The sequence below is a fragment of the Leucoraja erinacea genome, chromosome 9, assembly GCF_028641065.1.
Source record: "Leucoraja erinacea ecotype New England chromosome 9, Leri_hhj_1, whole genome shotgun sequence".
Classification (NCBI taxonomy): domain Eukaryota; kingdom Metazoa; phylum Chordata; class Chondrichthyes; order Rajiformes; family Rajidae; genus Leucoraja; species Leucoraja erinaceus.
In genome coordinates this window covers 10,144,182-10,159,135 of record NC_073385.1, presented here as the reverse complement: position 1 = coordinate 10,159,135, position 14,954 = coordinate 10,144,182, and the positions used below count along the sequence as shown (strand labels likewise).

At 43.5% G+C, this 14,954-nt stretch overlaps 1 protein-coding gene across 1 annotated transcript in view; it reads right to left on the bottom strand.

Moving 5' to 3' along the window:
- The window catches only part of LOC129699991 (tandem C2 domains nuclear protein), an 83,319-nt gene extending 68,946 nt beyond the window's left edge, over positions 1-14,373 (bottom strand). The window contains exon 1 of the mRNA XM_055640114.1: positions 13,915-14,373. The gene's annotated coding sequence lies outside the window, so the exon portion shown is untranslated. The remainder of the gene's footprint in view (positions 1-13,914) is intronic.
- Between the last annotated feature and the right edge of the window lie 581 nt (positions 14,374-14,954).

Below are 14,954 nucleotides of genomic sequence, written 5' to 3'. Positions count from 1 at the left end.
ATGCTGCCTGACCCTCTGGACAGATTCTTAATTAGTATGGTTGTTCCACAGCTTACTCCTGGGATTTGGAGAACAGCCACATGAGATATGCACATCTTCTGCAGGGGAAGACTAACGCTCCTGGGAACAGGGTAGAACTTCCAATGAAATGCAACACCTGGATTCAGAACAGAGTTGTAGGGTATAGAACATTTTAAATTCCAGCCAAGCTTTTTAATGCACCAAGATGGCAGACTCAGAGGGCATGGTACAATATTAAAGAGGTAGAATTATCAAAGATAACCATATAACCATATAACAATTACAGCACGGAAACAGGCCGAACACATAATCTCCCCTAGTCCCATATACCTGCGCTCAGACCATAACCATCCATTCCCTTCCCATCCATATAACTATCCAATTTATTTTTAAATGATAAAAACGAACCTGCCTCCACCACCTTCACTGGAAGCTCATTCCACATTAATTAACAATAGGACAGGTTTAGTTGATGGGACATGTTTAGATGAGGTAAGGTCCAAACACAGGTAGGTGGAACTAGTGTAGATGGGACATGTTGGCTAGTGCGGGCAAGTTGGGCCGAAGGGCCTGTTTCCACGCTGCAAAACTCGTTGACTCTAAGAATTTGAGAGGTCAAGGGCATGTACCATTGAGGCTTTAACAGGTAGAAGTTAACGCAGAGTGCACTGCATTTGGGAGATGCCCAGAGGTGCATGGATACTAATGTGACAATGCCAGAAGAAAAAAGAGCACCAGTGGGTATTAGTACAAAAGAGACATAGCACAGGGAAGACAAACATATCTAAAAGAAAATGCATTCCGTCAACATATTTATTATTTTAAATTTTTTCACACACAGTTGCCACTTGGTCAATATTACGTCACCAATTATCTCTACATCAGATGCACTGAGAAAGTTTTCAATAACAGTTTGCCCAGGTATTTTCCACTCACTCAGCACCAGCACTGATATCCCGCACACACCAAGCAGTAACGTTATCAGAGCATTCAATTGACGTCAAGGCACACAAGTAAAGCAATTAGGAGCAGCCATCTGAATCATAAAGATAGATTACTGTTTAGATTTTTCCTCCTCGATTTCTGCCCGAAAGGATTATCAAATGTTTCGTGTGATAACACCCAGTTGCGGCTCCATAGATGGCCATCTCGTCTTTCAGGCACGAGATTGAAACTTCACGTTCCATGACAAAAATCCTTCGTGATACTCTACAATGTCAGAGTCAGCTGATAGGCACAAAATGGTGGAGTAAGTCAGCAGTGTCTCTGGAGAGAAGGAATGGGTGACGTTTCCAGTCAAGACCAGACTGCAAGTGAGGGGAGGGGGAGACTAGAAATATGGTAGAGTAGGGTGTGAAAATGACAGATCCAAGCAGACGATGATAAGGAAATGAAGGATGGTTCATTGTTAGCTGAGGAGAAGGTGACAACCAGGCATACAAGCAATAAAATTCATCAGAAGGACAGTGGGACTAGTCAGAGAACTAAGGTGAGGGAGGAACAGGGAGAGGGGGGTAGCGATGGTCATTTGAAGTTCGAGAAATCAATATTAATACATCAAAATCTAATAGACAATGGGGTGTAAGCTGCCCAAGCAAAATATGAGGTGCTGATCCTCCAGTTCATGTTGGGCCTCACGCTGACAGTGGAGGAGGCCCGGGACAGAAAGGTGACTGTGGGAATGGGAGGGGGAGTTAAAGTGTTTAGCAACCGGGAGATCAGGTAGGCCTTGGCGGATTGAGCACGTCAGTTTGTTTTTGGTCATTGCATTGAATTAAACCCCAATCTACTCCCATGGGTCAGTAAAACGCCCCATGGCAACCATCCAAGAAGAGCACATGATTTCCTCTTGCTGTCCTACTTAATGGGGGGTGGGTGTATGGAACGTGCTGCCAGAGGAGGTCGTTGAATAAGTACAAGAACAATGTTTAAAAGATATTTGGACAGTAATGCCCCTGTCCCACTTAGGAAACCTGAACGGAAACCTCTGGAGACTTTGCACCCCACCCAAGGTTTCCGTGCGGTTCCTGGAGGTTGCAGGTGGTTGCCGGAGGTTACAGGTAGTGGAAGCAGGTAGGGAGACTGACAAAAACCTCCGGGAACCACACGGAAACCTTGGGTGGGGCGCAAAGTCTCCAGAGGTTTCCGTTCAGGTTTCCTAAGTGGGACAGGGGCATTAGGAATGGGAATACCTTATTGTCACATGTGACTAGGGACAGTGAAATTCTTTGCCTGCCTACACAATGTATACAAATAGTGGCCACCTACGTCACTGATAAAGTTACAAAGCACGCCGGTGCCTCCTTTTGTTCCACAACTCCACCCTCCCCCCCCACCCCCCCCTTCGGAAGCAAGGTCACCATGGAAACACAGCTAGCTAGCAGGATACTCAATCAGTGAAGGTGCCCGGGGAACATTCATGGGCTTGGACAACAGATACATTGCGTTTAGAATCACCTGACAGCGTCAACAAAGCGTTTGTTTGTCACTTTGTTCAAACCCTTACAGGGTGGCAAGGAATTTGCGGGTGTGGTTATGGTATTGGATTAACAAGGCGAAGGTTTCGAGTTAAAATCATGCCACGATAACCTGAAACCGACTTCCATAAGTCTGGCCATTTGTGGGGTCTGGTTTGTGCCACCCTCTCAGCTTGTGCCTCCATTGTTTGTACAATGGGAACAGCCCAGCAATCTGATCCCACTGCTGACTTATTGCAAGTATACATCACATCTATGAATACGCGACAGGAGTAATGACCGAATCGTTCACTCAAAGGCCAAACACGTCATGGGGCAGAGCAGTCTGGAGGTCAAATGGAGGCACACCTGACCTTCTCCTCCATCTCTGGCAGCACGATGGCACAATATTACAATGCCAGAGATCCGGTTTCGATCCCGACTACAGGTGCTTGTCTTACGGAGTTTGTACGTTCTGTATGGGTTGACCTGTGGGGGTTTTCTGTGAGATCTTCAGTTTCCTCCCACACTCAATAGACAATAGATACATTTGGCCCGAGCCAGCACCGCCATTCACTGTGATCACGGCTGATCATCCACAATCAGTATCCCGTTCCTGCCTTCTCCCCATATCCCTTGACTCTGCTATCTTTAAGAGCTCTATCTAACTCTCTCTTGAAAGCATCCAGAGAATCGGCCTCCATTGCCTTCTGAAGCAGAGAATTCCACAGATTCACAACTCACTGGGTGAAAACATTTTTCCTCATCTCCATTCTAAATTGCCTACCCCTTATTCTTAAACTATGGCCTCTGGTTCTGGACTCCCCCAACATGGGGAACATGTTTCCTGCCTCTAGCGTGTCCAAACCCTTAATAATCTTATCCTCTCAATGATCTCCTCTCATCCTTCTAAATTCCAGTGAATATAACCATATAACCATATAACAATTACAGCACGGAAACAGGCCATCTCGACCCTTCTAGTCCGTGCCGAAAACATAATCTCCCCTAGTCCCATATACCTGCGCTCAGACCATAACCCTCCATTCCCTTCCCATCCATATAACTATCCAATTTATTTTTAAATGGTAAAAACGAACCTGCCTCCACCACCTTCACTGGAAGCTCATTCCACCCAGCTACCACTCTCTGAGTAAAGTAAAGAAGTTCCCCCTCATGTTACCCCTAAACTTCAGTCCCTTAATTCTCATGTCATGTCCCCTTGTTTGAATCTTCCCTACTCTCAGTGGGAAAAGCTTTTCCACGTCAACTCTGTCTATCCCTCTCATCATTTTAAAAACCTCTATCAAGTCCCCCCTTTACCTTCTGCGCTCCAAAGAATAAAGCCCTAACTTGTTCAACCTTTCTCTGTAACTTAGTTGCTGAAACCCAGGCAACATTCTAGTAAATCTCCTCTGTACTCTCTCTATTTTGTTGACATCCTTCCTATAATTAGGCGACCAAAATTGTACACCATACTCCAGAATTGGCCTCACCAATGCCTTGTACAATTTTAACATTACATCCCAACTTCTATACTCAATGCTCTGATTTATAAAGGCCAGCACACCAAAAGCTTTCTTTACCACCCTATCTACATGAGATTCCACTTTCAGGGAACTGTGCACCAGCCCAATATAAGCCCAGTCGCTCCATTCTTTCAACATATGACAGTCCCGCCATCCCGGGAATTAACCTCGTGAACCTACGCTGCACTCCCTCAATAGCAAGAATGTTCTTCCTCAAATTTGGAGACCAAAACTGCACACAATATTCCACCTGTGGTCTCACCAGGGCCCTGTACAACTGCAGAAGGACCTCTTTGCTCCTATACTCAACATATATTATATTGTAAATAACTGCGGTCCATGCAGCGAGCTTTGCGGTACCCCACTAGTCGCTGCCTGCCATTCTGAAAGGGGCCCATTTATCCCTACTCTTTGTTTCCTGTCTGCCAATCAATTTTCTATCCATGTCAGTACCCTACTCCCAATATCACATGTTCTAATTTTACCCACAAATCTCCCACGTGGGACCTTATCAAATGCTTTCCAAAAGTTGAGGTACACTACATCCACTGGCTCTCCCTTGTCCATTTTCCTAGTTACATCCTCAAAAAATTCCAGAAGATTAGTCAAGCATGATTTCCCCATCGTAAATCCATGTTCTCAGACCAATACTGTCACTGCTATCCAAATGTGCTGCTATTTCATCTTTTATAATTGACTCCAGCATCTTCCCCACCACCGATGTCAGGCTAACTGGTCTATAATTCCCCGTTTTCTCTCTCCCACCTTTCTTAAAAAGTGGGATAACATTAGCTACCCTCCAATCCACAGGAACTGACCCTGAATCTTTCGAACATTGGAAAATGATCACCAGTGCATCCACGATTTCTAGAGCCACCTCCTTAAGTGCCCCGAGATTCTACAGGTTCGTAGGTTAATTGGCTTGGTATAAATATAAATTGTCCCTAGTATGTGTAGGGTAATGGAAGTGTGCAGGGATCGCTGGTCGGTGCAGACTCGGTGGGCCGAAGGGCCTGTTTCCGTGCTAAACATAAACTTAACTCTGGGTGCATGGATTTTGGCTTGATCAAGCCAAATTAGGTGGCGAATCAAGGAGCACCATTCACTTGAAGCAGACTGCTTGCCAATTAATAATATAAGCTTACCCAACTTTATTTGTTTATTTATATTCACTCTATATGTACATGTTTTAAATTGCAACAGCCGGAAGAAATTTGAGATAAATCATTTTTTATTTTGATCATTTTGTTGTTAGTTGGCCAGTGCCACAGGGTGTGACAGCTCAAGTCCTAGTAGCCACTAATGTCAAATAGTCACACAGTCATAGAGACGTACAACATGGAAACAGGCTCTTTGACCCAGCTTACCTATGCCAACCAACGTGCCCCATCTACATTAGTCCCACCTACCCATGTTTGGCCCATATCCCTCCCTCTAAATCTTTCTGATCCATGTTATAGTTTCTGCCTCAACTACCTTCTCCATCAGTTCATCCCATATACCCACCACCCTCTGAAAACGCTGCCCTTCAGATTCCTATTGCATCCCGTTGCAGCGACTGGCTGCGGAGGCCACAAATAGGCCCCGACCTCGGGTGATCACAGAGGAAGAGGAATTAACTTTCTAGTGCCTTTCCCCACAGAGGAAATTTTTGATTCTGCTGTGGGGGGACATTCATGTTACATTCTATAATGAGTTGTGACTTTTTTATTTTTTTTTTCTTTTTCTATGGATGTACGGAAACCTAATTATTTCTTCTATGTAAAGCATTTTGGTTTCAACGCTAGTTGATTTAAATGTGCTATATAAATACAATGTACTTACTTACTTATTAAATCTTTCCCCCCCTTACCTAAAACCTATGTCCTCTGGTTCTTGATTCCCCTACTTTGGGTAAGAGACTGTGCAGCTACACTATCTATTCCCCTCGTGATTTTATACACCTCCACAAGATTTCTTCTCATCCTCCTATGGAGCAAAGAGTACAGTCCTAGCCTGCCCAATCACTCCTTATAGCTCAGGACCTCAGGCCATACTGTCATCAGTGATAGAAGCAGAATTAGGCCATTCAGCCCATCAAGTCTACTCTGCTATTTAATCACGGCTGATCTATATCTCCCTCCTAACCCCATTCTCCTGCCTTCTCACCATAACACCCGACACTATCCTCAAATCTTCTCTACACTTTCCAGCTTAACATCTTCCCTATTGCAGGGTGACTAAAACCGAACACAACACTACAACTGTGGCCTCACCAGCGCCTTGTACAGCTGTAACATGACATCCCAGTTAGACAAAAGTGCTGGAGAAACTCAGCGGGTGCAGCAGCATCTATGGAGCGAAGGAAATAGGCAACGTTTCGGGCTGAAACCCTTCTTCAAACTGACATCCCGCTTCTACACTCGTGTAACATAACAACCCAACTCTATTCTCATGTAACCTATATTCAGGCATCTAGGTTAAGGCACCAAAAAAGGGTCTCAACCCAAAATGTCGCCCATTTCTTCTCTCCATAGATGCCTCCTTCACCCGCTGAGTTTCTCCAGCATTTTTTGTCTACCTTCAATTTTTTCAGTATCTGCAGTTCTTTCTTAAACATCCCAACTTCTATGGTCATGTAACATAACCCACCTTCTATACTCATGTAACACAACATCCCAACTCTATACTCATTAACATAACATCCCAACTCTATACTCATTAACATAACATCCCAATGTTCTATGGCCATCCCAGCTCCATACATGCAATATAACATCCTAACTTTTATATTCATAGCCTAATCTGCTCACAGGACGTTTGTTGGAACCCACACAGCAACAGGATGAGCACTGGAGGAGATGGTCACGCAAGGACTGGGAGCCAACAAATAAACTAATCAGTGCCATATTCACATCTCAAAATGGCACCAGCAAAATGCCTTGCGAAATTAGATTCAGACATCACAAACTTTATATGGGATTATAAATCCCACAGAATACAAAGAGCACACCTCAGTAAACCAAAAGAGATGGGTGGTCTAGCGCTCCCTAACTTCATGTACTATAATTGGGCGGTAAATATTAAAAATATGATTCACCTGCTGGACAACTCTGCCCAGCAGGTGGATTGGATTGTAATGGAGAGAGAGGACTGCGCTCCTGGTAATACAGGAGCGACTCTCCTCTCACCAACGAATTTGAATAACAAATATTATAATAAAAATCCAATGATACATAGTACAATCAGAACTTGGAAACAAATAAAACAGAACTTAAAATTAAGAAATCTATCTCTGCTAATGCCAATAGCCAATAACCCTTCGTTTAAACCCTCAATTATAGATAAATCATTTACACAATGGGAAAGAATGGGAATCAAAACGCTCGGAGACCTGTATGAATTAGGGAAATTATTACCATTTCAACAATTACAACTGAAATATAACTTGAAAAATAATCAATATTTTAAATATCTTCAAATCCGTGATTATCTGAAAAAATATACAAAAGACTATTATAATATGCCCCCAGACTTATTAGATGAAGCCATGAAGATAAAGGCTGAATCAGCAAATCTAATATCATACTTATATAATATTATATTGAATATAGAAATACCTACAACAGATAATATTAGAAGAGATTGGGAACAAGAATTAGCTATAAAAATTTCAAAAGAGAGCTGGAATAAACACTTAATATATGTGCATAAATGCTCGATCAACATACGACATACTCTAATCCAATATAAAACATTACACAGACTATATTATTCAAAAACTAAAATAAATAAACTCTTCCCCAATGTCTCACCCATTTGTGATAAATGTCAGGTACAAGAAGCTAACATAGCGCACTCTTTTGTTTTCTGTATAAAAATTCAAAAATTCTGGAACGAAATATTTGAAATCTTTACAAAATTATTTAAAACAAAACTTCTACCCAGAGTAGAATGGATCATTTTTGGAATATCGGAAGGTAACCCTGAATTAAATATGTTTCAAAAGAACTTACTTAATTATGGGCTAATAATCGGAAAAAAGCTTATACTTAAATTTTGGAAAAATGCTCCAATACCAACAACAAAAATGTGGATTTCAAACATGTTCGAAACATTACACTTGGAAGAGATGAGACTCCTCCTAGCAGGTAAAGCAGATCACTTCCAAAAGACGTGGTCTGCATTTATGGAACTATTACAAGCTAAGGTGCAATAATAAGTTAAAATATAAAGGCTACCAGGACCTGGTAATGGGGGGTATAAAATAAATTTTTAATAAAAACACGGTTGGTATATCCTTTTTTGCGGAGTTTTGTGTTACAATAGAGCGACTGATTTTCCTTTTTTCCTTGTTTTTCTTTTCTTTCTAGGGTCTTATTTATTTTCTTTGCTTCCTTCTCTAATTCCTTCCCTAAGGGGTTCTCTTCTCCCAACACTTTCCTGCACCTTCACGATTCTTGCTTACTTTTCTTACTTCTTTTATTTCTTTCTTTTTTAAAGCTCAAAAAATGAAGTGGTACAACATAATGTAATAAGATATATGCGATGTATTAATATGATTTACTGTACTGCTAAAAAAATAAAATTAAAAAAAAAAAAATGTTCAGCGGACCACTCAGTTTCAGAGCAATTAAGGACGGCAACAGTTTGTCAAAAGGGCCAAACCACTGCAGCGCTTTCATCACCAACAATGGAAGGCTTTTTAACATTCATTAGCACGAGGCTCTCAATCATAGGGCAATTATTTTTATTCACTCAGAGAATGTAGTCACCATTGGCAAAGCTACCATTTATTCTCCTTATCTAATTGCCCTTGAATTGAACAGTTTACTGGATCATTTCACATGGTACTTAAGAGTCAAGTGCATTGTTTTGGGTCTGCAGTCAAATGCAGCTCACTAGTTAAGGACCAACTGCTTCCTTCCCCGAAGGACCTTCATTAACCAGACGGCTTCTTTAAATGACAATCTGATCGTGTCATAGTCAACACTGGTGATAAGATATCAATTCCGCTTTGTAACAAAAAAGGAAATGAATTCCTATGTTGCAACAGAAGGACTTGAATTCCTGCAAATTGATCGTTAGTCTAGGACTTATTTATTAGCCAAACAATATGTCACTGTGGTTACACAAGAGAAAAGGTGGCCGGTAATAAAAATCTTTCATGTGTTTGCCAGTCTTAACAGTAGCAATATGAAGGATGGTTAAAGGCCAAAAAACACAGATTACTGTCACCTTTGCTGCAGAAAGCAGATAAAACTGTTCTCTTGTAGGTGTCTGCTGTTCACTAACAACATTTCTTCTCCATCACTTTTAAATGCATTGCTCAAGTTATATTCAGGCATCTAGGATAAGGCACCAATTACTTTCTTGCCAACTGGATCCAAATGGATCTTCAATACTCGTGCAAATTTAAAGCTTTTACACAGTTCCAGTAAGTGGTTACTGACCAGAAACATAAAATATTTTCCCTCCCTACAGATGCTGCCAGCCTTCCTGAGTATCTCAGAAGTTCATTGGTTATAGGAGCAGAATTAGGCCATTCGGCCCATCAAGTCTACTCCGCCATTCAATCATGGCTGATCCATCTCTCCCTCATTCTCCTGCTTTCTACCCATAGCCCTGGCACCATTATCTGCAGCATTTTCCATTTTCATGGCAGATTTCCAGCATCGGAATTTGTTTGCCTTTTTCAGAATCCATGGGTTAGATTTACTTTAGCTGGACAGGAAATGCTGGAGTAATTCAGTGGGTCGGGCAGCATCTCTGGAGAAAATGGGCAGGTGACGTATCAGGTCAGGATCCTTCTTTGGACTCATTTACTGATCTCTCACTGGATCAGTGCCTCAAGGTTACAAGCTACATCATATGATTCCCAATTACTCTGGTGCATTCCATAAATTAGATTCCCCCTCCCTCGCTCCCCCCCACCCCCCCACCACCTCACCCTTTAGCTTGACAAATATTTGCCACGGAAATTCTGAGAACACAAATTGATAATCAAAGTGAAAATCATTTCTGCGGAGCCATGATGAACAACAATATCAATAGATATCAATATTTGGGCGGCACGGTGGCGCAGCGGTAGAGTTGCTGCCTTACAGCGCCAGAGACCCGGGTTCAATCCCAATTACGGGTGCTGTCTGTACATTCTCCCCGTGGCCGTGTGGGCTTTCTCTTCGAATTCCTCCCACACTCCAAAGACGTGCAGGTCGCTAGGTTAATTGGCTTGGTGTGTGTGTGTGTGTCGGTGTGTGTCGGGACCGCTGGTCGGTGCCGACTCGGTGGGCCGAAGGGCCTGTTTCCACATTCTATCTCTAAGCAAAGCCAAATATTAAAATCAAAACCAGCCCAGAATTTCCTGGAGAAGTATCAAAGAATCTGAAGAAGGGTCTTGATCTGAAACGTCGCCCATTCTTTCTCTCCAGAGATGCTGCCTCACCCACCGAGTTATTCCAGCATTTTGTGTCGACCAAGAATTGTTACAAGTCTTTCTTAAAAAGAAATGGAATGTGAAGGAACTTCACCATGAGTAACAAATCTTTGGAACAATTGTGGCACTCCACACCTTGCAGTACACTCCTGGAGCCTATTCTTGACCTCTCTCAGAATAAGATATTGATGTATTTTGGCACAACACAAAAAGTTGGTATTTAGTTGCATTAAGAGTTCCTTTTTAAATAACAAGATTTATGTAGTGCAAAGTCTAGAGGCCCAGAAAGGAAACAATAGGAACAGAAAATTCTACTCCTTCGTGTTGAAATAAAACCACCCACTGCTTTTCTGCATTTTTATTTTGCTTTCCTCGTTTTTCTTTCCTTTTCTCCCTGCTTCCAATCTTTTCTTCCCTCATTATGTTTTCTTCTGTGTCTACTTTCTTTCCCTATCCTTAGACGTCACCAAATAGTGATATCTTAGCCGACACCAAGCCGATTAGCCGACAAATCTGTTTTGTTTTTTTGGAGTGTGGTAAGCAACTGGAGATCCCGGAGCAAACCACACTGTCACAGAGAGAACGTACAAACTTGGTATAGACAGCTCCCGTAGTCAGGATCGAACCCGGATCTCTGGCGCTATAAGGCTGCAAGTCTGCTGCTGCACCACCGATCAATATACTCTACCTTATAGAGGCGTGTATGATCATAAGGGGAATAGAGAGCGTGTATGCACATCGGCTTTTACCTAGAGTAGGGAAATCACGAACCAGATGGCAATCAGTGGGTTATTCAGCAGAGTAGACACAATGGGCTGAATGGCCCAGTTCTGCTTTTATTTCTTTATGAACATTGGTTTAAGGTTAGACGGGAAAGATTTAATAGGAACCCAAGGCACAACCTTTTCCACTCAAAGGGTGGTGAGCATATGGAACGTACCACCAGAGTAGGTAGTCGAGGCAGAGACTAAAATAACATTTGAAAGATTTGGACAGGTACTTGGACAGGATAGGTTTAGAAGGGATATGGGTCAAATGCAGGCAGATGGGACTAGTGCAGATGGGGCATCTTGAAAACCATGAGAAAATTGGGCCGATGGGCTTGTTTGGTGCTGTACGACTATACCTTACTTATTTTACCAGCAGAAATGTTATTCATCTTTGCAAAGTGGTTAAAGCTGCAATGGCAAGAACAAAAACAAGGAAAGAGACAGGTAGGCAAACATATTAAACATTTATAGATCAGGTTTGTTGGGTTAATATTGCATCTGCTTTTGAATGACATTATGACCACATCAGGGTGAAGGAACCAGATGGTATCCTTGGAATAAGAGGGACAATTTCCTCCGCCCATTTACTGTTTAAACACTTGGGTTGCACTGACATCCCTAAAGTGGTAACTCCAGGAAACTCTGGAGTTTAGAAGGATGAGAGGGTATCTTATTGAAACGTATAAGATTGTTAAGGGTTTGGACATACAAGAGGCTGAAAACATGTTCCCAATGTTGGGGGAGTTCAGAACCAGGGGCCACAGTTTAAGAATAAGGGGTAAGCCATTTAGAACAGAGACGAGGAAACACTTTTTCTCACAGAGAGTTGTGTCTGTGGAATTCTCTGCCTCGGAGGGCGGTGGAGGCCGGTTCTCTGGATACTTTCAAGAGAGAGCTAGATAGGACGGAGTCAGGGGATATGGGGAGAAGGCAGAAATGGGGTACTGATTGGGGATGATCAGCCATGATCACATTGAATGGCGATGCTGGCTCAAAGGGCTGAATGGCCTACTCCTGCACCTATTGTCTATTGAAACCATAACCATATTTGAGGAATATTTTCCACATCAAGCTGTACTAACCACAAAGTGAACAACACTGGCTGGTCTTCATAAGTTATAGGCGCAGACTTAGGCCATTCGGCCAATCAAGTCTACTCTGCTATTCAATCATGGCTGATCTACCTTTCCCTCTCAACCCCATTCTCCCTGTTAATCTCTGCCTTAGAAATATCAATTGACTTGGCCTCCACAGACTTCTGTGGCAATGAATTCCACAGATTCACCACCCTTGGACTAAAGAAATTCCTACGCAGCGCCGTTTTAAAGGCTCGTCCTTTTATTCTGAGATCCTCTCCACATCCACTCTATCCAGACCTTTCACTATTCAGTAGGTTTCGAAGAGGTCCCCCCTCGTTCTTCCAAACTCAGCTCCTTCCAACGTCGACCTGCTAATTGAGTCTCCCAACAGTGGAGTTTGGGATAGCAATCACCAGGGAAACTAGGACCAAGGGAACTTTCAGTCTATGCTTTAATTTAGCGATGTAGCGAGGAAACAGGTCCTTCGGCCCACTGAGTCCGCGTCAACCAGCGAATCCCGTACACTATCCTGCACACCAGGGACAATTTACAGAAGCCAATCAGCCTACAAATCTGTACGCCTTTGGAGTGTGAGAAGAAACCGGAGCACCCGGAGAAAACCCACGTCGCCTGGGGGTGAACGTATAAACTCCGTACAGACAGCACCTGTAGTCAGGATCGAACCCGGGTCTCTGGCGCTGCAAGGCAGCAACTCTACCGCTGTGCCGGCCTTAATGACAAAAGGATGCGCATTTGGAATGAAATACGCACAGTGTATAAACCAACAGGACTGGGATAGAATAAGAGAGAGTAGACATTTAATACCTCTACAAGGTATAACAAAAATACATTAGTAGCACCCCGGTGTGTTCACACACACACACTGCCTCGTGAGAGGACATGCCAGAATAACATTCCTACAATATTAACCCCACCATTATCCCCTTTGGGGAAAAAAATGATTTTTGCTTTGATCGATACATATACACACATATATATATCGAAACGTCACCTATCCATTAACTCCAGAGATGATGAATCAAAGGATGGGGCAGAAGAAAGCAGGAACGGGATACTGATTTTGGATGATCAGCCATGGTCATATTGAACGGGAGAGGTGCTGGCTCGAAGGGCCGAACGGCTTACTCCTGCACCTATGTTTCTAAGCTGCCTGTCCCGCTGAGTTATTTCAGCATTTCGTGTCTACCTTCGGTGTAAAACCAGCTGCCCACACTACCCACCTCCACAGATACATACAGAGTAGCTTCCGTCTATTCCGCTTGGATTTCAGATTTCGCCTGCAATGCATCGAAATTCAACTCGCGCTGACAATCCGAAACAAACAGGGACCTTCTTTCAACTCGAAATAAAATATCTCTCCACATCACCGTCGATATCTCTCGTCTCCCCCTCCCCCGTCCCCTGACTCTCAGTGAAGAAGAGTCTCGACCCCCAAACGCCACCCATTCCTTCTCTCCAGAGATGCTGCCTGTCCCGCGGAGTTACTCCGGCTTTCTGTATCTATCTTGGGTTTAAACCAGCATCTGCAGTTCCTTCCTACATAACATTTGAGAGCGGTCGCCACCGGCTTGGGCTACTGAAAAGGTTTAGCAGAGAGCTGGTGAACTGAATGAAGAGATGTACCTTAGTTGCTGGTCTTCAGAAGTGGACCGGGGGGTCCAGAGAACGTGGCCCACAGACAGATCAGTCCAACACACATACACTCAACCCAGGCTCCGACAACAGGTTGACACTAGACTTCAACCCCCCCGCATGAACTTCCCAGAAGAGTTGGTTTGTGAAACAGTCGTTCTTTTATCCTGCTGATTAAAGTTGGGGTTTAGACTTCTCCTCATCAGCTTCCCTGGTGCAGAGACGGGTCAGAGTTGCTCTCGCCCTTTCCAGCAGACAGTCCTTGTTGTGTGGAGCTGCAGTCACATAGAGCGTCCCCATGGCCCTGCTGTAGTCACCGTGCCTCCAGCCAGCCTCATCGCAGCTCAGCCAACACCACACTCCTTGCCTCACATCTCTTTCATCCTCGCTTTATCCACAGCAGCATAAAGGTGTCCGCTGGGTCCTAGAGCTCCTTCCTGTGTGTGTGTGTGTGTGCGTGCGTGTGTTGGGGCGCGGATTTATTAACCCTTCCATCGCCAGACTCCTCTGCAATATCTCTCCATGTCTCTCGTTTCCCTCTCCCCTAACTCTCAGTCTGAAGTAGGGTCTCATAGAAACATAGAAACATAGAAATTAGGTGCAGGAGTAGGCCATTCAGCCCTTCGAGCCTGCACCGCCATTCAATATGATCATGGCTGATCATAAATATAGCCAATGAACTGGCCTCGACTTCCCTCTGCGGCAGAGAATTCCAGAGATTCACCACTCTCTGTGTGAAAAAAGTTCTTCTCATCTCGGTTTTAAAGGATTTCCCCTTTATCCTTAAGCTGTGACCCCTTGTCCTGGACTTCCCTAACATCGGGAACAATCTTCCTGCATCTAGCCTGTCCAACCCCTTAAGAATTTTGTAAGTTTCTATAAGATCCCCTCTCAATCTTCTAAATTCTAGAGAGTATAAACCAAGTCTATCCAGTCTTTTCATAAGACAGTCCTGACATCCCAGGAATCAGTCTGGTGAACCGTCTCTGCACTCCCTCTATGGCAATAATGTCCTTCCTCAGATTTGGAGA